The following is a 27692-nucleotide window of genomic DNA, read 5'->3' as shown; positions in this document are numbered from 1 at the left end:
TCCATTTTCCAGGATCTGTGCCGCCTCCATCAAAACTCAAGCGTCTCAGTAAGATCCAAGCAAGTGAATTCACTTGATGTACATCTGATGCACCACGTTAACACTTAGCTCCTTCCACCACCAGCACACCGTGGCTACCGTGTGCACCATATGCAATATCATAATGCAGGAAGTTACTACATTTCCATCCACTGCTCCTTTCAAGCACGAGACCTCTAACACCATAAAGGCTAAGGGTTGCAGACGCATGGAAACATGAACACTGGAATGTTCCCTCCAAGCCACAGATTTGTCCAGTCTTGGGGGTGGGGCTGGTCCAATACAATTTCAGTGGAAGATATATTCCATCAACAGAGAATTAACACAGCTGTCGTAATCTGTTTGTTCAAAGATTAAGAAAACTGTTTGAACAATTTAGCAGCCTCAGTATCCCCATGGAGATCCGGGAGCATATAAAGTTAATGCACTTGGAATGTGTCACCTCAGAGTTTATTTCAGAGATATTACCTGCAGCACGAACAGACCGATCACTCCAAGCAGAAAATGCACCGACCAATTCAATGGGTGAGGAACATATTCTATGTGATCGTTGCTATAATTGGCGTTCCTGGTACGTATCTGTAACCAATGAAGTTTTATAAATCTGTGTTTGAGCTGTTTTCTTTCATTACCATGGGAATAATTATATTACATGACATCGAACGGTTGCAGTTACACTGACACACATTTAATAATATAATTGCATTAATGTCCTGAATTATCTGTGCAGTCTTAATCTGTTTTCTCAACTGTTTCTAGCTCAAGGCACTCTGCATTGTAAAGTTATTGAATTATGTGGTATGCTCTGTTCTGTAGAATCACAGCTCAAAGCAAGAAAATCTCAACGGGGAAGGATTACTGGAGTTTTCCGTTAATGTAGAATTATACAGAGTGTGTGCACTAACTGGAGTGGAGCACCTGCCCGCAGCGATCATGTATGACTAGGAGTCTCTGTCACTCAATAATTGCACTGATTGTGTCTGACTTATTGGTGTGAACCACGTAACACGAGGGACCATGTATTTCCTGGAGTATCTGTCATTGAATTCAGTGCGGGTCCCCATTTAATCTTACTCTACGTAAAGTTGTCGACAGCATATCAGGTGCTGATTAATCAACTTCCCGATCGCAGCCCCGAGAAGCGTTTGGTCATACGTGCACTGCAATGATAAATAATCGTCTTCAATATTACAAAAAATACAGTGATGACGATGACTTGTTAATAGACAAGTTACCAATTTTACAGCACATAAACTGGGCATTGGGCACAACTAGATCACGACTGTCTTCCTGCTCTTCACCAGACTCCCTTCATTTCAGCTCATCTAATCCTCTCAGCATATACTTCCAATTCTGTCTCCCTCATGCACTAACCTCGCGTCTTCATTATTTTTTCCCATTACAACTACTCCAAGAGGTCTCCATTCCATGTTCTCAGCAGTGCAAGTAAATAGGTGTCTCTTGAATTCCACCGTGAATTTATTGGTAACCGTCTTATTTTCAGGAAATGCAGAATTGGTCACCAGCAAAGGTGGAAATGTCTGGTCCATGTTTTCCCTCTCTAACCCCTATATAATTTGAAAAACTTTATTAGTTCAACTGACATCCTTCTCTTAACGAAAGAACAGAGATACAACATTTCCCAATGATTATAATCTCTCAGTTATGGTATTATTTTTGTAAATAATTTGTGTATCTGCTGCTTAGCCAGGATATTTTAACCATGTGTTGTCCAGAAGAGTACACATTATTTATATGTTCCGTAACCACGTTTCTAACAGGTTATTATAACACTTTTCTTTGAATATTCTTGTAGAAATTAAAACCAGTGCTTTGATCACATTTACATTGACTCGGTAAACTCCCTTTTCAATTTAGCTCATTTAGACAACAGAGGGAGTGGTCCAAGAAGTATGAGTGCCTCCAATCCGAGGGACTGGTTCGAGTCAGGGAGGAATTTCTTCAACCCCAGGGAGTGATTCGAATCCGGGATGGGTTCCGACATTGGGAGTGGTTGGAGACCGCTCTCCAGTCTACCCGTAGTTTAGTTTTCATCACTATATTGAACTGGTTGACCAGTATTCAGTGAGCAGAGCGCTGTACCTCCCCGTCCAGGATTTGTTAAATCTGGAAGTACTGGTGTTGGTGGCAGGTTGGGGTCATGGACCCGATCTGCCCCGATGCCAAACCACACTGTTTTCGTTCTAAAATCCTTCCTTCCTGGATTGAGAAGCGGAGAATGTTTTTCAGTAATTTACAGTCACTTTTCCCCTTCCCCTTTACAGTTACTTTAGTGTCAATTGTGATCCTGTCCAAGAGAAATTGCGGACTCTCCAGCTGCACCACCTGCTGGCAATGGCAACGGCGGATCTACTGGTAATGATCACTGATATCATACTCCGGAGAATCAATAACATTTATTTCCAATTACAGTTCCTGGACCTCACCTCTGTGTGTCGCTCTCGCTATGTCCTGATCCGTGCATCCCTCGACTGTTCCGTCTGGTTCACCATCAATTTCACATTGATCAATTTATCGTGATTTGTTACCAAAAGCTGAAATCAAAATATTGCATCAGGAAAACTGCGACTGTCGTTCTAACAACAACTGGCATACTGCTCTGTCTAAAAATATTCCCATCTACTTCAGAATTAAACCGAGATGGATAATCGACAATGTAGAATGGGGCTGTTCGAACCAGCCAAGCTATTTTACTGACCTTGATGGGCTGGATTTAGAATGTTTGAAAAAGTTTTAACACCATTATTGCCATTCATTTTAATTCTGTTGCTGAATGCTCTGACGTTCAGACACATTTTAGTGACCAGTCGAGTTCGTCAGAGACTGAGGGGTCAGAGCAAGAAAGATAATCACCGTGACTCTGAAATGCAGAGAAGAAGGAAGTCTATGATTTTACTCTTCAGCATATCTGGCAGTTTCATATTTGTGTGGCTGGTGTTTATTTTATATATCTTTGCTGCTCATTATTTCTTAGAAGATGATTCTTACTATACCTTTGAAGCTGTCGCAAATATGCTGTGGGACTTAAGTTGCTGTACAAACACATTTATTTATGTGGTCAGTCAGTCCGAGTTCAGAGAGCAGTTAAAGAGCGCGGTGAAATATGCAGTTACATCAATTATTAAATTAATTAATAAACAAAGCAACTGAGACCAGCTTAAAGATCCAGTGGTTAATAAACGACAGGTAACCGCTGGAGGTCCGGAAGAAAATGGCCTGCAGTAGCAAAGACAAACACTAGAGCTATTAGCAACGGGAAGAGGGGGTCGAGAGCCAAAGGATTGGAAGTGAACTATCAGGAATAAAAAAAAAGAGAAGGAGCAGTGAGCAAAGGGAAAGAGCTGAACTTCGTAAAGGGGTCAGGAGGAGAATGATTGCACTCCCTAAAAGAACTGATGTAAAATAAGCTTGAACTGGATATGACACCTATCATTAAACAAGAATCATGCAGTTTAATAAGTATGCTAACTGAATTGATCAATTAAATATATCTGTAGAAGAAAAACATTATATTTTAATTGCTGTGGCACCCTGGGAAGGTTGAGGTGAATTGTTTACGATAGTTGACATTGCTGTTAAGCAGATGAAACGTTGCTTGTACAACTGCTTTGTATCTACAAGGATGTAATATGTGTTCACACAATGAAATGTTAACTCTTGGAGCCGAGGAAATAAGCAACAGACATGCTTTTAGCATACACCACTGTAACCGCAGAGGTGCTGAGACAGCACGTTAAACTAATGGAAGAGGCAATTCAAAACATTTCATAATAAGGAATCGAAAGCTAATAAGATGTAAACTCAGAGTCTTTGCTGGTACAGTTTACAATGCTGTCTGTGGTGTAATTATTCTGAAACACAGTTCAACATAATGTCAATTCAGAGACAGGTGAACAAAACCATCGCCTGTGCTGGCAACATTCAAGGAATCCTGGCCTTGAAGAATAAGAAACTTTCATGTCGTCTTCAGTGTTTTTTGTTAAGTATTTATACCATCTTGTAAAATAAATGACACTGGATTCATAAGTAGCCGTTATTTATAACTTGTTAGGTCAGGCACAACTGAGAACCCGATTGTAATAAATTGAAAATTCAGAGCTGAGAATTTTTAAATCAAAGTTTATTCAGCTTCAAAATCCCAAAATATGCGATGATGTGACTTTTGCCAGACGTTGGAAAGGCTTAAACGAAATGAATGGTTGTGAAGTTGAGTCGAATCTTGCTCTGATTAGTCTGACCAACTTTTTTTTTCGTTCAAGGAAGGAAATTCCTAAGCGAAACAACCAGACAGAGATCCGCAAGACCTGTGAATAAGATGTCATTTGAATTACGAGGTAAAAAATTGGTCAAAAACATAGAACGAATATCAGCGGAGAAGAGGAATAATTTAGTATTTTAAGCTTCCAAGAATCATAGAACCATAGAAACATAATATGTTTAAGGCACAGAAAGAGGCCACTTTGACCCATCGTGTCTATGCCAGTCGAAAAAGGATCCACCTATTCCAAACCCACCTTCCAACATTTGGTTCATAGCCCTGCAGATCATGGTAGTTGAGGTGCATATCCAGACTCCTTTTCAATGAGTTGAGCGTCTCTGCCTCAACCACCCTTCCAGGCAGTGAGGTCCAGATTCCTACCATCCTCTGGGTGAAAAATGTTTTTCCTCATTTCCCCTCTATTACTCCAGCAATCAGTTTAAAGCCATGCCCTCTCGTCACTGACTTCTCTGCTGAGGCGAATAGATCCTTCACCTCCACTCTTTCGAGGCTCCTCATGATTTTGTACATTTCAGTCAGATCTCCCCTACGCATTTCTGTTCCAAGGAGACTAAACCCAGCCTACCCAATTTTTCATCATACCTGCATTTTTCCTTTCCTAGCAACATCCGCGGAAATCTGCTTTGTACCCTCTGCAGTGCAATTACATCCTTTCTGAGATTGAGAGAGAGAGAGATTGAGGGAGAGAGATTGAGGGGGAGTGATTGAGGGAGAGAGAGATTGATGGAGAGGTGCCCGTATCCCTCTATTCCCTTCCTATTGATATATTTGTCAAGTAGTCTCTTAAACGTTGCTATCGTATCAGCTTCCACCACCTCCCCGGGCAGCAGTTTCCAGGCACTCACCACCTTCTGTGTAAAAAACTTGCCTCGCACGTCATCTCTAAACTTTACCCCTCGCACCTAAAACCTATGACCCCTAGTAACTGACGCTTCCACCCTGGGAAACAGCTTCTGACTATCCACTCGGTCCATGCCACTCATAACTTTGTAAACCTCTATCATGTCGCCCTTCCACCTCCGTCGTTCCAGTGAAAACAATCCGAGTTTTTCCAACCCCTCCTCATAGCTAATGCCCTCCAGACCAGGCAACATTCTGGTAAACCTCCTCTGTACCCTCTCCAAAGCCTCCACGTCCTTCTGGTAGTGTGGCGACCAGAATTGCATGCAATATTCTAAGTGTGGCCAAACTAAGGTTCTGTACAGCTGCAACATGAGTTGCCAATTTTTATACTCTGTGCCCCGACCGATGAACGCAAGCATGCCATATGCCTTCTTGACTACCTTATCCACCTGCGTTGTCACTTTCAGTGACCTGTGGACCTGTACGCACAGATCTTTCTGCCTGTCAATACTCCAAACGGTTCTCCCATTTACTGTATACCTCCCACCTGCATTAGACCTTCCAAAATGCATTACCTGGCATTTTTTCCGGATTAAACTCCATCTGCCATTTCGCCACCCAAGTCTCCAACCGATCTATAGCCTGCTGTATCCTCTGACAATCCTCATTATTATCCACAACTTCACCAACCTTTGTGTGTTCCGCAAATTTACTAATCAGACCAGGTACATTTTCCTCCAAATCATTTATATATACTACAAACAGCAAAAGTCCCAGCACTGATCCCTGCAGAACACCGCTAGTCACATCCCTCCATTCAGAACAACACCCTTTCACTGTTACCCTCTGTCTTCGATGACTGAGCCAGGTCTGTATCCATGTTGCTAGATCACCTCTGATCCCGTGTGACTTCACCTTTTGCACCAGTCTTCCATGCGGGACCTTGTCAAAGGCTTTACTAAAGTCCATATTGACAATATCCACTGCCCTTCCTTCATCAATCATCTTCGTCACTTCCTCAAAAAACTCAATCAAATTAGTAAGATACGCCCTCCCCTTCACAAAGCCATGCCGTCTCTCGCTAATAAGTTTGTTTGTTTCCAAATGGGAGTAAATCCTGTCCCGAAGAATCCTCTCTAATTGTTTCCCTACCACTGATGTAAGGCTCACCGGCCTAAAATTTCCTCGATTATCCTTACCACCCTTCTTAACCAAAGGAACAACATTGGCTATTCTCCAGTCCTCTGGGACATCACCTGTAGCCAATGAGGATGCAAAGATTTCTGTCAAGGCCCCAGCAATTTCTTCCCTTGCCTCCCTCAGTATTCTAGGGTAGATCCCATCAGGCCCTGGGGACTTATCTACCTTAAAGCTTTGCAGGACACACAACACCTCCTCCTTTTTGATAATGGGCTGACTGAGACTATCTGCAATCCCTTCCCTAGGCTCATCATACACCAAGTCCTTTTCCTTGCTGAATACTGATGCAAAGTACTCATTTAGCACCTCACCCATTTCCTCTGCCTCCACGCATAAATTCCCATCTCTGTGCTTGAGTGGGCCAACTCTTTCCCTGGTTACCCTCTTGCTCTTTATATATGTATAAAAGGCATTGGGATTATCCTTAATCCTGTTTGCCAATGCCTTTCCATGACCCTTTTTAACCCTCCAAACTCCTTGCTTAGGTTCCTTCCTACTGTCTTTATATTCAAGTGCTTCATCTGTTCCTAGCATTCCAGCCCTTACAAATGATTCATTTTTCTTTTTGACTAGGCTCATAATATCCCATGTTATCCAAGCTTTCAGAAACTGCCAAACTTGTCTTTCTTCCTCACAGGACCATACAGGTCGTGGATTCTAATCAGCTGACGTTTGAAAGACTCCCACATGTCAGATGTTGATTTACCCTCAAACAGCAGCGCCCAATCTAAATTCTTCAGTTCCTGCCTAGTATTGTTATAATTAGCCTTCCCCCAATTTTGCACGTTCATCCGAGGACTACTCTTATCCTTATCCAAAAGTACATTAAAACTGATGGAATTATAGTAACTGCTCCTGAAATGCTCCCCCACTGAAACCTCAACCACCTGGCCGGGCTCATTCCCCAATACCAGGTCCAGAATGATCCCATCCATAGTTGGACTATCTACATACTGTTTCAAGAAGCCCTCGTGGATGCTCCTCGCAAATTCCGCCCCATCCATGCTCCTGGCACTAAGTGAGTCCCAGTCAATATAGGGGAAATTAAAATCACCCACCCCTACAACCCTGTTACCTTTACATCTTTCCAAATTCTGTCTACATATCTGCTCCTCTACCTCCCGCTGGCTGTTGGGAGGCCTGTAATAAACCCCCAGCATCGTGACTGCACCCTTCCTATTCCTAAGATCCACCCATATTGCCTTGCTGCATGACCTCTCTGAGGTGTCCTCTCGCTGTGCAGCTGTGATATTCTCCTTGACCAGTTATACAATTCCTGCACCCCTTTTACATCTCCCTCTATCCCGCCTGAAGTTTCTAAGGCCTGGAACATTTAGCTGCCACTCCTGCCCTTCCCTCAACAAAGTCTATGTAATAGCAACAACATCATATTTCCAAGTACTAATCCAAACTCTAAGTTGATCTGCCTTTCCTCTTATACTTCTCGCGTTGAAACAAATGCACTTCAGACCACCTGTCCGGCTGTGCTCAGCAACATCTCCCTGCCTGCTCTTCCTCTTAGTCCTACTGGCCTTATTTACTATGCCCTCCTCATTTACTTCACTAGCTGTCCGACTGCTCTGGTTCCCACCCTCCCTCCCACACTAGTTTAAACCCTCCCGAGTGATGCGAGCAAAACCTGCAGCCAGGATATTAGTGCCCTTCCAGTTTAGATGAAACCCGTTCTTCTTGTACAGATCCCATCTGTCCCTGAAGAAAGCTCAATGGTCCAGATATCTGAAACCCTCCTTTCTACACCAGATGCTCAGCCACGTATTTAGCTGCAATATCTTCCTATTTCTAGCCTCACTGGCACGTGGCACAGGGAGTAATCCAGAGATTACAACCCTAGAGGTCCTGTTTTTTAACTTTCTACCCAGCTCCCTGAACTCCCCTGCAAGACTTCATCACTCTTCCTGCCTATTTCATTGGTACCGATGTGAACCACAACCTCTGGCTGTTCATCCTCCCCCTTCAGAATGCCCTCTGTCCTTTCAGAAACATCCTTGACCCTGGCACCAGGGAGGCAACATACCTTCCTGGAGTCTCTTTCACGTCCACACAAGCGCCTACCTGTGCCCCTGACTATAGAGTCCCCTATAACTATTGCTCTTCTGCGCTTTGTCCGCCATGCTGAACAACAGTGCCAGCCGTGATGCCACTGCATTGGCTGCTGCTGTGGTCCCCTGATAAGCTATCTCCCCCAACAGTATCCAAAACGGTATACTAGTTAGAGTGGGGGATAGCCACAGGGGATTCCTGCACTGACTGCCTGCCCCTTCTAGCGGTCACCCATCTATCCTCCTGCATTTTGGGTGTAACCACTTCTTTAAAACTCCTGTCTATGACGCTTTCCGCCACCTGCATGCTCCTAAGTGCATCCAGTTGCCGCTCCAACCGATCCATGCGGTCTGTGAGGAGCTGCAACTGGGTGCACGTCCTGCAGATGTCGTCGCCCGGAACGCTGGAAGCATCACGTACTTCTCACATCTCACAAGTGAATTCATTGTGTAGAAAGTTCCCATGAAAACCATGAATTAAAGTTCTGAGCGTCAAGCTGGTATAATTCCCGAATAAAGCCGGTGTTTTGGGCAGTGCCGTGAATTTGAGGGTGAAATGAAATATGCAGCAGCCTTTTGAATTCGAAGTGTGGTTCTCATAGTGGATTTCTCTGTCTGTCTGTCTGTCTGTCTCTCTCCATCTGTCTCTCTGAATGAGTGTAACAGGAGGGAGAGAGATGCAGGAGAGTGAGGGAAACATGGAGGGAATCAGACGGGGAGAGAGAGCTCGCCGCCTGTTATCCTACTGCTGCTTGTGAGATCTTGCTGTGTCCCAATCGCCAACAGCATTTCCAACATTGCAACAGTGACGGCCACTTTAAAAATTAATTCATTTGATTGTCAAATGCTTCCGTGACTCAACAATTAAATGGCTGAAATGTGAAGGTTTGTAAAGGCTTGTTATCATTCCCAAATAATGCTGGTGTTTTCGGATGTGGGCTGGGGGCCATTTAATTTCCGATTTTCAGGGATGGGAATGTGGATTTCTGTCTGTATCCTTCTACAGGAGACGGGGTGGTGATCGCCAGTGTTTCTGTGTTTTTGCAATGAGGCAGAAACAGATGTAAAGGGACGCACAGAGGAACAGATGGAGAGAGAGAGAGGGAGACAGCAGAAAATGACATGGTAAACACATCCACACTTCCCAGCCTCTGGCCGTGTGTCGGGAGATGTGTTTGCAAGATGGGGAGTCACTGAGAGATTGTTTTACATCAGTGAGTGAGCGTAAGAGCCATGGTCTCCTGCTGTGCTTTATTTCTGTTCAAAAATGCTTTGTTTTGGTTGAATCAATTTTATTTCTCTTATTCCAAGGAGAGTCTTTTCAGAAGCTGCAGCTGTGATGATGCAGATGGAGAATCTTTGGCCACGTGGTATCCACAGGCAACAGCTTTAGCTGATTGGGAAGATTGGGAAGCGCTGCTCCAGAACAGTCAATGTAATCCCGTCGATGTCCCTCTCTCCATCTCCTGCTGCAACTTGTTCCCTGCAACTTTCTCCTTGTTCCTTGCTCGGTTTCCTCACATCTTTAAATCCCTACCTCTGTATCTCTCAACAACCTTTCTATCTCTGCCCCTCTCTAGAGTCTCGCAGGTTTCCATTTTCACTCTCTTTCTGTGACGCTCTGTATCTTTATCTGTCTCTCTCTCTCTCAGTCCATTTCACCTCCAAATCCCTGAATCTTTCCATCTCTGCTCCTCCTTTCCTGCAAGATTATTTCTGCATCCCACCCCCACCCCACCCCGTCCCAGGACAACCCTCTCCATTCTGTGAAACACATCTTACTTTGTCTCTCTGCCCCTCCACTTCTTTATTTCATTGCATCTCTATCTTTGTCTGGAATCTTTCTGAATATCAACATCTCTCTGTGTATGTCTCCATTTCTCTCACACTCTCTCCCTCTCTGCCTTTCTCAGTATTTATGACACTCTGGTCTCAGATTCTCTCTCACTGGTTTCTGACTCCCTGCATTTCATTCTCCATCTCTCTTAACATTTATTTCTCTGTCTCTCTGTTCTGTCCGAATCCCAGCATCTGTTTTCTGTGTCTCTGTCCCTGTGCCTGGGGGTGGATTTAAATTCGCTGGTGTTGTACAGGGTGATTGTGAACGGGATCCTGGTTTCAACCTCCCTCCAGTTTTGCTCCTATTGAAGTAAAAACAAGGGATAGATGCTGAACGGACGGCGGTTTCACAACCACCCTCCTCCCCTCCACCCTCCTTTGTACCATTGGCACCAAGTCCATGTCCAGCCCAGTGTTACTTTGCCGCTCTGTGTATCTGCTCCCCGACTGTATCTGCCTGTCTTTCTGTGACTCAATGGGGCAAGGGACAGACCAACCATGATCTAACATGGGTGGTACAGACTCAAAGGGCTTAATGGCCTCCTCCCGTCCCTGTGCCAGTCAGTGTGTGTGTTTGTGTGTGTCTCCCTCTGTTTGATTTCCTGAAGCCGATGGGGAGAACAGGTGAAACATCTTTCTGCAGAGAGGAATGTTTCTGGGGCTGGGATGTTCCTGTGCATTAATGGCTCAGAATGCCAATTTGCCTCTGGAGGTACTTGCTCTATGCCCGACACTGTGTTTGGCCGGACAGGAGTTAAAGGTCCCGGGCTCTGGGGGCCAGCTGATGGAATTCCAGTGGCTTATTCAGACCAGGAATTAATTTGAATTAAAGATTGTCGGGAATCAGAGCCGCAACCAGGAAAGTGATGGAAGTTGAAATAACACAGCTGTGGGGGGTGTTGAGGTGCGGGCTGTTCACGGAGGAGATGATACAGGGTGGGAATTAGTAGAGTGGGGGGGTTTCTGCAAGATAAGGAGCGTATTAAGAAAGGGGGGAGTGTTTACAGTGGGGGCAGGGGGAGAATTAGATGGGAATAATCAAAGAGGGAATGCGTTATGTTTAAAATGGGAGGGAGGGGGAGGATTCTCCAGGTTTAAAATGGGAGGGGGCAGTGGGAAGTCTCCAGGTTTAAAATGGGAGGGGGAGGATTCTCCAGGTTTAAATTGGGAGGGACAGTGGGGATTCTCCAGGTTTAAAACGGGAGGTGGCATTGGGGATTCTCCAGCTTTAAAATGGGATGGCGCAGTGGAGCTTTTTTTCAGAACATTAGAACATTACAGCGCAGTACAGGCCCTTCGGCCCTCGATGTTGCGCCGACCTGTGAAACCATCTGACCTAAATTATTCAATTTTCATCCATATGTCTATCCAATGACCGCTTAAATGCCCTTAAAGTTGGCGAGTCTACTACTGTTGCAGGCAGGGCATTCAACGCCCCGACTACTCTCTGAGTAAAGAAACTACCTCTGACATCTGTCCTATATCTATCACCCCACAACTTAAAACTATGTCCCCTCGTGTTTGCCATCACCATCCGAGGAAAAAGACTCTCACTATACACCCGATCGAAGCCTCTGATTATCTTATATGTCACTATTAAGTCACCTCTCCTCCTCCTTCTCTCTAACGAAAACAACCTCAAGTCCCTCAGCCTTTCCTCGTAAGACCTTCCCTCCATACCAGGAAACACCCCAGTAAATCTCCTCTGCACCCTTTCCAAAGCTTCCACATCCTTCCTATAATGTGGTGACCAGAACTGCACGCAATACTCCAGGTGCGGCTGCACCAGAGTTTTGTACAGCTGCAGCATGACCTCATGGCTCCGAAACTCGATCCCCCTACTAATAAAAGCCAACACACCATATGCCTTCTTAACAGCCCTATTAACCTGGGTGGCAACTTTCAGGGATTTATATACCTGGACACCAAGATTTCTCTGCTCATCTACACTACCAAGAATCTTCCCATTCGCCCAGTACTCTGCATTTCTGTTACTCCTTCCAAAGTGAATCACCTCGCACTTTTCCGCATTAAACTCCATTTGCCATCTCTCAGCCCAGCTCTGCAGCCTATCTATGTCCCTCTGTAACCTCCAACGTCCTTCGGCACTATCCACAACTCCACCGACCTTCGTGTCATCCGCAAATTTACTAACCCACCCTTCTACACCCTCATCCAGGTCATTTATAAAAATGACAAACAGCAGTGGCCCCAAAACAGATCCTTGCGGTACACCACTAGTATCTAAACTCCAGGGTGAACATTTGCCATCAACCACCTTCCTCTGTCTTCTTTCAGCTAGCCAATTTCTGATCCAAAGCACTAAATCACCTTCAATCCCATACTTCCGTATTTTCTGCAATAGCCTACCGTGGGGAACCTTATCAAACGCCTTACTGAAATCCATATACACCACATCCACTGCTTTACCCTCATCTACCTGTTTGGTCACCTTCTCAAAAAACTTAATAAGGTTTGTGAGGCACGACCTACCCTTCACAAAACTGTGCTGACTATCGCTAATGAACTTATTCTTTTCAAGATGATTATAAATCCTATCTCTTATAACCTTTTCCAACATTTTACCCACAACCGAAGTAAGGCTCACAGGTCAATAATTACCAGGGCTGTCTCTACTCCCCTTCTTGAACAAGGGGACAACATTTGCTATCCTCCAGTCTTCTGGCACTATTCCTGTCAACAATGACGACATAACGATCAAGGACAAAGGCTCTGCAATCTCCTCCCTGGCTTCCCAGAGAATCCTAGGATAAATCCCATCTGTCCCAGGAGACTTATCTATTTTCACACTTTCCAAAATGGCCAGCACCTCCTCCTTGTGAACCTCGATCCCATCCAGCCTATTAGTCTGTATCTCAGTAGTGTCCTCGACAACATTTTCTTTCTCTACTGTAAATACTGACGAAAAAAATTCATTTAACGCTTCCCCTATCGCCTCTGTTTCCACACACAACTTCCCGAACTATCCCTGATTATCCCTAATCTAACTCTAGTCATTCTTTTATTCCTGATATACCTATAGAATGCCTTGGGGTTTTCTTGATCATATCCGCCAATGACTTCTCGTGTCCTCTCTCTCGCTCTTCTAAGCTCTCTCTTTAGATCCTTTCTGGCTCGCTTGTAACTCTCAAGCGCCCTAACTGAGCCTTCACGTCTCATCCTAACATAAGCCTTCTTCTTCCTCTTGACAAGCGCTTCAACTTCTTTAGTAAACCACGGCTCCCTCGCTCGACAACTTCCTCCCTGCCTGACAGGTACATACTTATCAAGGTCACGCAGTAGCTGCTCCTTGAATAAGCTCCACATTTCGATTTTGCCCATCCCCTGCAGTTTCATTCCCCATCCTACGCATCCTAAATTTTGCCTAATCGCATCATAATTTCCTTTCCCCCAGCTATAATTCTTGCCCTGCGGTATATACCTGTCCCTGCCCATCGCTAAGGTAAACCTAACCGAATTGTAATCACTATCACCAAAGTGCTCACCTACATCGAAATCTAACACCTGGTCGGGTTCATTACCCACTACCAAATCCAATGTGGCATCGCCCCTGGTTGGCCTGTCTACATCCTGTGTCAGAAAACCCTCCTGCACACACTGGACAAAAACTGACCCATCTAAAGTACTCGAACTATAATATTTCCAGTCGATATTCGGAAAGTTAAAGTCCCCCAGAACAACTACCCTGTTACTCTCGCCCCTGTCCAGAATCATCTTCGCTATCCTTTCCTCTACATCTCTGGAACTATTCTGAGGTCTATAGAAAACTCCCAAAAGGGTGACCTATCCTCACCTGTTTCTAACCTCGGCCCATACTTCCTCAGTAGACGAGTCCTCAAACGTCCTTTCTGCCGCCGAAATACTCTCCTTGATTAACAATGCCACATCCCCCCCCCTTCTTTTACCATCTTCTCTGTTCTTACTGAAACATCTAAATCCCGGAACCTGCAACATCCATTCCTGCCCCTGCTCTACCCATGTCTCCGAAATGGCCACAACATCGAGATCCCAGGTACCAACCCATGCTGCAAGCTCACCCACCTTATTCCGGATGCTCCTGCCGTTGAAGTAGACACACTTTGGCGGCACAGTGGCGCAGTGGTTAGCACCGCAGCCTCACAGCTGCAGGGACACGGGTTCGATTCCGGGTACTGCCTGTGTGGAGTTTGCAAGTTCTCCCTGTGTCTGCGTGGGTTTTCTCCTGGTGTTCCGGATTCCTCCCACAAGCCAAAAGACTTGCAGGTTGATAGGTAAATTGGCCATTATAAATTGTCACTAGTATAGGTAGGTGGTAGGGAAGTATAGGGACAGATGGGGATGTTTGGTAGGAATGTGGGGTTAGTGTAGGATTGGTATAGATGGGTGGTTGATGTGCGGCGCAGACTCGGTGGGCCGAAGGGCCTGTTTCAGTGCTGTATCTCTAATCTAAACTTTAAACCCAGTTCATGCTTGCCAGTGCCCTTTTGCGTCCCTGTAACCTTATCCCTGACCTCACTACTCTCAACATCCTGTGCTCTGGAACTACAATTTAGGTTCCCATCCCCCTGCTGAATTAATTTAAACCCCCCCCCGAAGAGAACTAGCAAATCTCCCTCCCAGGATATTGGTACCCCTCTGGTTCAGGTGAAGACCATCCTGTTTGTAGAGGTCCCACCTACCCCAGAAAGAGCCCAATTATCCAGGAAACCAAAACCCTCCCTCCTACACCATCCCTGCAGCCACGTGTTCAACTCCTCTCTCTCCCTATTCCTCGCTTCGCTCGCACGTGGCACGGGCAACAATACAGAGATACCAACTCTGTTTGTTCTCGCTCTGAGCTTCCACCCTGGCTCCCTGAATTTCTGCCTTAAATCCCCATCTCTCTTCCTACCTATGTCGTTGGTGCCGATGTGGACCACGACTTGGGGCTGCTCCCCCTCCCACTTAAGGATCCCAAAAACACTATCCGAGACATCACGAACCCTGGCACCTGGGAGGCAACACACCAACCGTGAGTCTCTCTCGTTCCCACAGAACCTCCTATCTTTTCCCCTAACCATGGAGTCGCCAATGACTAATGCTCTGCTCCTCTTCCCCCTTCTCTTCAGAGCAACAGGGACAGACTCTGCGCCAGAGATCTGTACCCCATTGCTTACCCCTGGTAAGTCGTCCCCCCCAACTGTATACCTGTTGTTGAGCTATACGGTCACAGGGGATCCGTGCACTGCCTGCTGGTTCCCTCTCCTTCCCCTGACGGCAACCCATCTACCTACTTCTTTTACCTGAGGTGTGAATACCTCCCTATAACTCCTCTCAATAACCCCCTCCGCCTCCCGAATAATCCGAAGTTCATCCAGCTCCAGCTCCAGTTCTCTAACGCGGTTGTCGAGGAGCTGGAGTTGGGTGCACTTCGCACAGATGCAGTCAGCAGGGACACTCATGGCGACACTTACCTCCCACATTCTGCAGTTGGAGCATTCAGCTGCCTTAACCTCCATTCCCGCTATCTAAATTCCCAACAAATCTACTGAAAACCCCCAAAAAAGTCAAAACTTGTTAGCTTAGCAATCCGACCGACAGAACTTTTTTTTTGGTTCGAGGAGGAGGATGGGTGGGAGATAGTACCCGAGTAGTGCTTCGGGTCAAGCCACCGCCCAAATATGTAATCTCACTTACCCAGCAGCCCCGCGTGCTCTCCGCCTATACACGAGAAATGCTCTGCTCCCGCTGTTCTCTTTCTCTCTCTGTGGCTTCCGATTTTTGGCGAGCTTTTCAAGGCTGTGCTCCCGCTTCTCCAGGTTTAAAATGAGAGGGGGCAGTGGGGATACTCCAGGTTGAAAATGGGACGGGCAGTCTGTTTTCTCCAGACTTAAAATGGCAGGGGGTAGTGGGGGTTCTCCAGATTTAACATGGAAGGGAGTGGTGGGGATTCTCCAGGTTTAAAATGGGAGGTGGCAGTGGGGAGTCTCCAGGTTTAAAATCGGAGGGGGCAGTGAGCATAATCCCGTCCGTTCATGGGGGGGTGGGGGGTATGGTTGTGGTGGTTATATGTGGGAATGATCATCGGGTGGATGGGGGTGAATTACTTGGGGTGCTGTTCACAGGATGGGGGTCTGTTCCTGGGGGTATTTAGATGGGGGTCTGTGCACTAAGGGGTATTTTGATGGGAGTCTCTTCACAGGAAGGGTATTAGATTGGGGTCGGTTAGCATGGGGATATCAGATAGGGGTCTGTTGACTAGGGCTATTTACGTGATGGGTGGGGGGCGCTATTAACAGGCGTGAATAAATTCCAGGGGGGATATAAATTGTGGGGGGAAATAAATTGCGGGCCAGATAAATTGTGGGGGGGATAAATTGCGAGGGAATATAAAAGCGGAGGGTGGGTATAAATTGCCGGGGGATATAAAAACTGCAGGGGGATATAAATTAGGGGGGGATATAAATTGCTGGGGGATATAAACATTGCGGGGGAGATATATATTGTGGGGGGACATAAATTGTGGGGCATAATTTGAGAGCAGGAGATAAATTGCGGGGGTGGGGTAAATTGCGGTTAGAGGGATAAATTGCGGAGGAATAAATTGCGTGGGGGGATAAATTGCGGGGGGATATAAATTTCGGGGCGACGCAAATGGCGGGGTGTTAGGGGTTGGAAAAGAAATAGAAAATGAAAGTCAGAAATAGAGATAAAGAAAGAGAAAAGACCGAAAGAGAGATAAAGAAAGAGAGAGAAAAAGAAAGAGAGAAAAGATGGAAAGATACAGAGAAGCAGAAAAGAGAGAGGAAGTCAGGCAAATAGAGAAAAGACAAAAAGTCAGAAATAGAGGAAAGACAGAAAGTCAGGGAAATAGAGAAAGACAGAGCCAGACAGAGAAATAGAAAAAAAGACAGAAAGAGACAAAGAAAGAGAGAGAAAATAAATAAACAGAGAAACAGAAGAGAGAGAAAAAATCAGAGAAAAGACAGAAAGTCAGAGGTATAGAGGAAAGACAGAGAGAGAGAGAAATATGGAAAATACAGAAAGTCAGGGAAATAGAGAGAGGCAGAGACAGACGGGGAATGGAGACAAGACACAGAGAGACAGAGAAATAGAGAAAAGATAGAAAGAGACAAAGAAAGTGAGAAAAAGAGAAAGAGACAAAAGACAGAGACAGAGAAACAGAAAAGAGAAAGAAAGTCAGACAAATGGAGAAAAGACAAAGTCAGAAATAGAGAAAAGACTGAAAGTCAGAGAAATATACAAAAGACAGAAAGTCAGAGAAATAGAGAAAGGCAGAAAGTCAGGGAAATAGAGAAAAACAGAGACAGGAAGAGAAATAGATACAAGACAGAGAGAGAAAGAGAAATAGAGAAAATACAGAAAGAGACAAAGGAAGAGAGAGAAAGAAAGAGAGAAAAGACAGATACAGAGAAACAGGAAAGAGAGAGAAAGTCAGAGAAATAGAGAAAAGACAAAGTCAGAAATAAAGAAAAGACAAAACGTCAGAGAAATAGAGAAAAGATAGAAAGTCAGAGAAATAGGTAAAGGACAGAAAGGGACGGAGAAAAAGAGGAGGAAAAAGGTTGAGGGAATGAACAGAGCCACAAATAAATTGCAGACAGCGAAGAGGCAGACAGAAAGCCAGTGAGAAAGACACACAGATAATCACAGAGAGATTGTGAGAGAGAAGGACAGAGAAAGCCATTGAGACAGAAACACACACAATCACTCAGAGAGGAACACAACGTGAGAGAGGGAGGAATAGAGAGAGATGGAGGTACACAGAGATGGAGAGAAAGAGAGGGCGAGAGAAAAACAGAGAGAGAGAAAGAAACAGAGATTGAGAATCTGGGGGAGAGAGAGAGAGAGAAACACAAAGTGAGGGAGAGAGAGATTGAGAAACAGAGAGTGAGAGAACCAGATAGAGAGAGAAAAACACAGAGATTGTAGAAAACAGAGAGAGAGAGAGAGAGAGAGAGAGAGAGAGATACAGAGAGAGAGAAACACAGATAGAGAGATTGAGAGGGAGACATTGAGGAACAGGGAGAGAGAAAAGAAACAGAGATAGAGAGAAAAACAGAGAGAGAGAGAGAAACAGAGTGAGAGAAAAACAGAGAGAGAGAGAGAGAGAGAAATAGACACAAAGAGATAGAGAAAGATAGAGAGAGAGAATATGATAGTGATTGAGGGACAGAGATTGAGAGAGAGAGACAGAGTGAGAGAGACTGAGTCAGAAGGAGGGAGAAAGGCAGAAAGGGAATTGGAGAAAAGGGTCGGGACTGGGACTGAGAGGGGGGGATTCAGACTGGACTCTCACTCACACACACACACACTGTAATCAGCTTGCAATTCATCTGGGCACAGAGACACAGAGACTGAGACACATGAACTCACTTTCACAAACCAGCCGCATGGAAAGCAAGAATGGAGGCCGATGTTGTCCTAATATATCCCAGCACTAGTCACTCAAAGCAGCCAGTCCACCCAAAATATAGCTCATCCAACGAGCTCTCAGCTTCTTCCATCTGTACACTGCCTCCCAGGCAAGGTGAGTCTCTGTATGAACAGGGAATTGGGGAGAGAGGGATATTCCAGCCATATCACAAATGGACCATTCCAGACAGAAACCTGCCTGTCTGTCTGTCTGTCCCCCAAAAACCTCATTAACAGAGCAGAAAATCTGCTGTAATTTAAAACCTGGAGGGGCCGGTTTGTATAATGATTATTTAACACTAATTGCATTAAATGTCTTTCACTATTCACCTCCAGTTAACAGACGTTCAGAAAATGACTGAAAATGTCTCACTGCAGTTACCTTGAAATTCAGGAAGTGAGTTTTTGCTGGAGAGGCCGGTTTTACTGCAGTATTTTTACCCGGATTTTCAATTTCACTGTGTGATAAAGACTGAAACTAGAGCCAGGTTAATGAAGCAGCCAAGAGAACTTTCACATCTGGTGACATTTCACACAACAGTTCTGACCCATATTTACAGTTATATTTTTCAATGATTCTTTGTTCTTTATCTGATGATGCTGTCTTTATGCATTAGCCTGTAATCAATCGAAAAAAACCTTCTTAACAGTTACAACTTTAATGTCACATGGGTTTACAAAATTGTGAAATGTACATTTATCACAAATTGTATGAAAGACCATCCAATGTTCACCTCCAGTTTGTATAAAGCTCAGCGAGAATACCTGCACATTCTGACAAATAATTTTTACTGCTGCAATAAAGTGTCACTTGTTTCCATTTGCTTCCTGACTTTTTCTTTCCTCTGCTGTCCTGGGGGATTCAGAGATGATTTTTGTTCATCGCTTGTCCACATTCAGGTGGCTCCAGCTCCTCTGCAGCTGCTGTCCTGGAGAAATTAATTGCATTCAAAACCTTTTCCTCAGTTTGGAGACATGAGGAGAGGCTATTAACACTAGCAGAGGGCTGAAACAAATAGGCAGCGAGTTGTTCTGGTCTGGAATTCACTGTCTGACAGGATTGTGAAAGCAGATTCCATGTTAAATTACAAAAGACAATCGGATCAAAACTTTAATTACTCTGAGTTATAGTACAGAAGATGCCAGCATAGAGAGATAAGTGAGAGTGAAAGAGAGATGTTATAACATTAGTGATGAAGAATTCAACACAACTTATTTAGAGAGATTTATTTGTAAATGATTGTTGAGTTTTACTTGATGCTGTTGTTTTGTTTATGAATTATTTTTAATCACTCAAAACAATTTTCCAAATAGGAAGCAGTTTAATGTTACAAGTGTTTACATAGCCATAGGAAAATAGCCATTTAACAACAATTGTATTGAAATTATTTTATTCAGCATCTCAAGTTTACAGAAAATAAACTTCTCAAACATTTTGAAACTTTCAGACTCTCAGCAACACTGAATCTCCCATCAGCAATGGCTCACCATCTCCATCTGTTGGTGTCCCTGTCTCACTGCAGTTACTGTCCCACTCTCACCATCTCCATCTGCTGGTGTCCCTGTTTCATTGCAGTTACTGTCCCCTCTCACCATCTCCATCTGCTGGTGTCCCTGTCTCACTGCAGCGACTGTCCCCCTCTCACCATCTCCATCTGCTGGTGCCCCTGCCTCATTGCAGTTTCTGTCCCCTCTCACCATCCCCATCTTCTGGTGCCCCTGTCTCACTGCAGTTACTGTCCCTCCTCTCACCATCTCCATATGCTCGTGTGCCTGTCATGAGGGTGTGATGGCTCCCACAGTGGCATAGCATGCTGGATGTTTAAAATGGTGGATATTGTTTCTGGACGCTTCCAGTTGCATAGACGACCACATGTTCAGGAAGTGTCACCAGCTGCAAAAGGCTGGTCTCCTGGGTTTTCAACTTGTGACCTGGCAGGAGACACTGTGCCACATCCGTGAGACTGAGAACTATGTAGATACTATGTTTAGAGATACGTTCACACTGTAGGTGAAGAGAGGTCTGGCAGAGAGGGGATGGGTGACCACCAGATAGGCTTGGAGGACCAGGCAGGTTGTCCAGTTTTCTGCTGAGTCGATCTCGCTCACTGATAGATTTCCCTCTTTGCTTACAGGTGAAGATGATGGTTCCTCATGGTTGTGCAACCACAGCTAAGTCCGTGAAACCACGGACAGCTCAGCTGCACAGGACAGGAGGAAGAGGAGTGGAAAAGTGAAAGTGGTAGGGGATTCAATAATTAGGGGAACAGACAGGCATGTCTGCGACCATAGGTGTGAATCCAGGATGGTATGTTGTCTCCCTTGGTGACAGCATCAAGGATAACACTGTGCAACTGCAGGGTGGGTGAACAGCGAGAGCTCATGGACCACATCTCTACTAAAGACAGGGAGAAAGAGGAATGAAGAACTGGAAACAGATTTTCGGGAGATAGGAAAGAAATTAAAAAGCAAGACTTCAAAAGGAGTAAGTTCATGATTACTCCCAGTGCTACATGCTGGTGAATACAGAAATAGAAGTGTGGAGCAAATGAAGGTGTGGCTGGAAAGATGTTGCAGATGGGAGGACTTTAGATTCTTGAGGCATCAGTACTCGTTCTGGGCAGGAGGAAACTCGACAAGAAGGATGGATTATACCTTCGCAGGACGGAGACCAATATCCTCGCAGGACGATGTACGATGATGCTGGTTAAGTTTGAAAGTAGCTTGGCAGAGGATGGGAACCTGCGAGGGATTTCAGATAGGAGAAAAAAGAAGCTGGTAATGGTAGTAACAAAGGAAGTAAGCGAAAGTGGAAGGCAGCAGAAACAAAGGCCAGCATCAAATCGGGTCAAAATACGGGGAAACAAGTTATAAAAGGCCAAATTTAAGGCACTCTATCGACTGCATGTAGCATTCGCATTAAGGTAGAATCGATGAATTGATGGAACATTAGATACCAAGGATGTTCTTCAACGGACACGTGGCTGCAGCTGACCAAAGCTGTGAACTGAAATTTCAAGGTATTCACCATTTGAGAAGGATAGGAAAAAGGAAAAGGATGTGGGGCTGTATTGGTAATGAAGGATGAGATGCTGCATTAGTTCAATTATGCAATGCATAGTCACAAATAACTCTTTCTGATCACTTAATTGAAAGTCCACAGTTAAAGAAGCAACCATATCCCACAATGAAGAAGAGCAGATTTGAGAGAGATATTCTGTACTTGGTATTTAATTACTGAATGACCAAAGTTAAAGGGGACAGCCAGAATCCACAGTGAGGTAGACGAGCCCTGAAGGAAACATCCACACATTTGCAGTTAAATTGCTGAATTGTCACAGGCGCGTGAAGGACATCACTGAAACAACATGTGACTAGAGATATGATGGATGAAGTTTGAAAGAACAACCTCATTGCTAGGAGAATATGGCTTCTAATCTCCATGAGTCAATTGATGTGATCAGAATAGTCCAGTCTCAGCAGTTTTCCAATTCAACTTCTGAAACATATATATTTTGTGACAATAGGGACTGAAGTCGATGTCGTAATCTGTTTCTTCAAATTTAAAAAACATTGCAATTTCAATTTCCCATGGAGATCCCACAGGGTATAAATTATAGGCGCTGGGAATGTATCACCTCTGAGTTCAATATAGAGAGATTGCTGGCAGTACAAAAGGACAGATCACTTCATACAGAAAATGCTTGAAACACTGATCAGTATCAGGAAAATATATCACCTGATCCTTGTCATCATTGGTGATCCTGGTAAGTGATTATAACCATTGAAGTTGGGTAAAACTGTGTGTGAACTGGTCTATATTTCTTCTCTGACAAAGGATGTTATTTGGTGATCTAGTGGTCAGCGATATACAGACAACCCATCACTGATATCATTTTCTTATGTCAAATATCCTGCATTGTCGCTGCGGTTTTATTGTATTCCCTTTACGGATAATAAAGCTCTGATTGTAACTGATAGGCTCTCTGAATTATCAAGTTATTGCATTCAGTGGAAAATCGTGTAATGTTAACTTAGATATCACTGAAGCCAAATCTTTAAAATAAGGTATTATTGGGACCATCTGTCACTGTAGAATTGTACTGAGTGTGGGTCTCTAACAGGAGCGAAACATCTGACTCCAGTGGTCATGTACTATTGGGAGTATCTGTCATTGTGGAATTGTGTGGAGTGTTGGTCATAAACTGGAGTGGGACACCTGATCTCAGTGAGCATGTTTTACTGTAATGACTGCAATTGTCCAATCCGTTTCTATTTTGAAATCTTTGCTTCAGATGATAGATCTCTCTATTGAGATGCGTTTGGGTCTTCCGAATTGATTGCCAAGTGGAAGATGTTTACTGAGGTCTTCTAATCCATGTATAAATTTAAATGTATTGATATTTCTGTTTCCTTTTGAACTCTTCTGACTGAAACAGACGCTAACTATTTACCGGCATTTAAACTGCGCGACAGCACTGATACCGTATTCTAATATTGTAATAATGAATTATTCACAAGCTGAGTATAGTTACTGTGAACGCTATTTATTTTATTGCTGATTAATACCTTCATCTAACATAGTCCTGCTGTGGGCCACGTGTGCTGAAGCCAATTACCTATTAATGATGCAGGATTAATATTGGTGCAACAGATTAAGTTTTGACGGATCAGTTCATATCTCAGGTGAGATACAGACTACTAGGCTAGATGGGATTGAGGTTCACAAGGAGGAGGTGTTAGCAATTTTGGAAAGTGTGAAAATAGATAAGTCCCCTGGCCCAGATGGGATTTATCCTAGGATTCTCTGAGAAGTCAGGGAGGAGATTGCAGAGCCTTTGTCCTTGATCTTTATGTCGTCATTGGCGACAGGAATAGTGCAGGAAGGCTGGAGGATAGCAAATGTTGTCCCCTTGTTCAAGAAGGGGAGTACAGACAGCCCTGGTAATTATTGACCTGTGAGCCTTACTTCGGTTGTGGGTAAAATGTTGGAAAAGGTTATAAGAGATAGGATTTATAATCATCTTGTAAAGAATAAGTTCATTAGCGATTGTCAGCACGGTTTTGTGAAGGGTAGGTCGTGACTCACAAACCTTATTGAGGTTTTTGAGAAGGTGACCAAACAGGTGGATGAGGGTAAAGCCGTGGATGTGGTGTATATGCATTTCAGTAAGGCGTTTGATAAGGTTCCCCAAGGTAGGCTATTGCAGAAAATACGGAAGTATGGGATTGAAGGTGATTTAGTGCATTGGATCAGACATTGGCTAGCCGAAAGAAGACAGAGGGAGGTGGTTGATGGCAAATGTTCACCCTGGAGTTTAGTAACTAGTGGTGTACCGCAAGGATCTGTTTTGGGGCCACTGCTGTTTGTCATTTTTATAAATGACCTGGATGAGGGTGTAGAAGGGTGGGTTAGTAAATTTGCGGATGACACGAAGGTCGGTGGAGTTGTGGATAGTGCCGAAGGATGTTGCAGGTTACAGAGGGACATGGATAGGCTGCAGAGCTGGGATGAGAGATGGCAAATGGAGTTTAATGCGGAAAAGGGTGAGGTGATTCAGTTTGGAAGGAGTAACAGGAATGCAGAGTACTGGGCTAATGGGAAGATTCTTGGTAGTGTAGATGAGCAGAGCGATCTTGGAGTCCAGGTACATAAATCCCTGAAAGTTGACACCCAGGTTAATAGGGCTGTTAGGAAGGCATATGGTGTGTTAGCTTTTATTAGTCGGGGGGTCGATTTTCGGAGCCATGAGGTCATGCTGCAGCTGTACAAAACACTTGTGCGGCCGCATCTGGAGTTTTGCGTGCAATTCTGGTCACCGCATTATAGAAAGGATGTGGAAGCTTTGGAAAGGGTGCAGAGGAGATTTACTAGGATATTTTCTGGTATGGAGGGAAGGTCTTACGAGGAAAGACTGAGGGACTTGAGGTTGGTTTCGTTAGAGAGAAGGAGGAGGAGAGGTGACTTGATAGAGACATATCCGATAATCAGAGGGTTAGATAGGGTGGATAGTGAGAGTCTTTTTCCTCGGATGGTGATGGCAAACACGAGGGGACATAGCTTTAAGTTGAGGGGGGATAGATATAGGACAGATGTCAGAGGTAGTTTCTTTACTCAGAGAGTAGTAAGGGCGTGGAACGCCCTTCCTGCAACTGTAGTAGACTCGCCAACTTTAAGGGCATTTAAGTGCTCATTGGATAGACATATGGATGAAAATGGAATAGTGTAGGTCAGATGGTTTCACAGGTCGGCGCAACTTCGAGGGCCGAAGGGCCTGTACTGCGCTGTAATGTTCTATGTTCTATGTTCAGAATCTCACCAGATGTAACTTGTACCAATCTTTTCCCTTGGCTCAGTGAATTGTGTCACTGTGAGGAGATACCTACAGCTAATGAACATACATATCCTGTTTTCATAATAGAGAGATCATAGCAAGGGAGGTAAATAATAACTTTGTAAAATATGAATGGTGAAATAAACAGTACACTTCTCTCAGCTCTGATATCATCTGATTAAAAATAATTGCAGCATCGCGAATGCATCAGTATCCTTTTTGTAACATGGAGACTAGAACTACACACAGTACGCAAAGTTTTGTAAAACCATGCTTCTATTTTAGTATAAGATCAGCTCTTTGTTTTTTTCCATTCCAGTCCTCTGGAATTGAGCTCCTGTGATTGTTTTGTAATGTACAGGCCCGTTAACATGTGTTGCTACTTTCAATGATTTGAGAATCTGTCCCCTGAACCTCTTTCCCCTTTGACCCCATTCAGACTCTTGTCGTCCAAGCATTATTTGAGATGCTTATTTATCAGAACAAAATTAAGCAGCTCACACTGGGCACTCCTCAAAATAATTAGGAATTTAAATGACCTTTGTGAAACTTTATCAAGTATTATTAATAATGTTTTCAGGTATTTGGTTGCATTCTTACTCGGTATCAACTGTACTCTGAATTTAGACTTGGTTGCAAATTGTGAAATTGTGCTTCTACTTCCCACATCCATATGGTTTATTTAAGTGGTGACGGACAGTATTCACAGCGCTGACCTTTGTGGAAAACCACTTCCCAACCTCTGCCAATCTGACAAAATACCTTTAACCCTTATTCCCTGTTTTCTGCTTTTGTAGTCAGATTGCTGTCCATTCTGCTACTTGTCCCCTAAATCCACTTGCTCTGATTTTAATCATCAGTCTGATACATGGTCCCTTATTGAAGACCTTTCGAAAATTAATGGCCATGACATCAACTGTATTACATGTATCTAAGCTTTCTGACATTATTCAAAAATCCAATAAGGTTGGTCAAGTATGACCTTCATTTTGGAATTTGTGCTGAATACTCTTCATTATTCAGGTGTTTCCAGGTGTTTATCCGTTACATCTCGGAAAAGGGGTTCCAGTAATTTCTGTGCCACTGACGCTGACTGTTATATAGTTATTTGGACATGTTCTGCCTTACATGTAAAGTATAACAGCCACATTAACAGTCCGCCAGTCCTTTTAGATTGTTTCCTGATGATTATTAAGGAACCGAAAATAATGCCTCTTGTGCTTCTTCCCTATCTTTTTAGTATGAATCCGAACCATAGACTTTTCCCACTCTTTGATTACTTTATCGAATATTTACTACTTTCTACCTTTAATGTTGTGGGATTTATTTTGTTGGAATTTATTCACCCTTATTGGACAGTTATTTCTTCCCCTCAGAGACCTCTTTCCCCTACTTCAGGCTCTGATTCCTCATTCACTGGCTCATGTTGCCCTGAGTGTCCCAAAACACATGAGACTTCCTATCTTCTGAGCTCACAGATGTGTTCCAGAAATCCATTTACATGTTTGTCCACGTAAGTCTGTCCTGACTGCTCCAAAGGCCAGTAAATGCGAGCTGTCCTTAAACTCAGTGGATGGGATCCTTCCTGACAGACTCGATGGGCTGTGTCCTGTGCAGGAGGCATGATTCCAGGAGTTGGCCTGAAATGTCACCCCTCACTGCCCTCCCTCCCCCGCCGCTGCCCCAGGACCGACCCTCCTGTCTTTTCTTGTAAAGTTTAACGAGACGGCGTCCCTATCGCATTGATGGCTTTATAGGGCCGTGGGTTGCACAATCACAGGGCCGGCAGCACAGAGTAACGGCAGCACCACCGGGAGCGGTGGCCACTACCGGTACTAGAAACAGAAGAGCAGCAGTAGGCCATTCAGCCCTTCGGGCCTTCTCCACCATTCAGTACGATCATGGCAGATAATCCCCTTCAATGCCTTTTTTACACTCTATCCCTATATCTCCTTATGTCATTCGTATTTCGAAATCCCACGATTTCTGCTTTAAACATACTCAATGACTAAGGTTCCACAGCCCTCTAAGGCAGGAAATTCCAAAGATTCACAGCCTTCTGAGTAAGGCAATTTCGACTCATATATCTCCTTCTTATTTTGAAATTGTGTCTCCTGGTTCCAGACTCCCCACCCCGGGGAAAAAAAAAATTACTTGCAACCACCCTGTCTGTCCCTTTATGAATTTTTTTAGGTTTGAATGAGGTCACCTCTCATGCTTCGAAACTCGAGAGAATACTCGCCCAGTTTCTGCAATTACTCTTCATCGGACAGTCCCGCCATCCTGGGAACAGGTCTGGTGAACCTTCGTTGCACTCCCTCCACGGCAATAAGATCCTTCCTCGGGTAAGGGGACCAAACTGCACACAATACTATTGGTGTGGTGTAACCAAGGTCTAGACAATTGAAGCAAGACTTCACTATTCCTGCACTGAAATCCTTTTGTGATAAAGGCGAACGTGCAATTAGCCTTCTTAATTGCGTGATGCACCTGCATGTTAGCTTTCAGTGACTTATTGACAAACATATGGAGGTCCCTTTGTACGTCTGTACTTTCTAATCTGTTGCCATTGAAGATAAACTCTGCCCATCTGCTACTCCTGCCAAAATGGAGAACCTCACACTTCTCCACATTATATTCTATCTGCAAATGTCTTGCCCA

Source organism: Heterodontus francisci, unplaced genomic scaffold (genome assembly GCF_036365525.1).
Source record: "Heterodontus francisci isolate sHetFra1 unplaced genomic scaffold, sHetFra1.hap1 HAP1_SCAFFOLD_492, whole genome shotgun sequence".
In the NCBI taxonomy this organism is placed as follows: Eukaryota; Metazoa; Chordata; class Chondrichthyes; order Heterodontiformes; family Heterodontidae; genus Heterodontus; species Heterodontus francisci.
The sequence above is the reverse complement of the archived record's forward strand: the minus strand, read 5'-3'. Positions refer to the sequence as shown.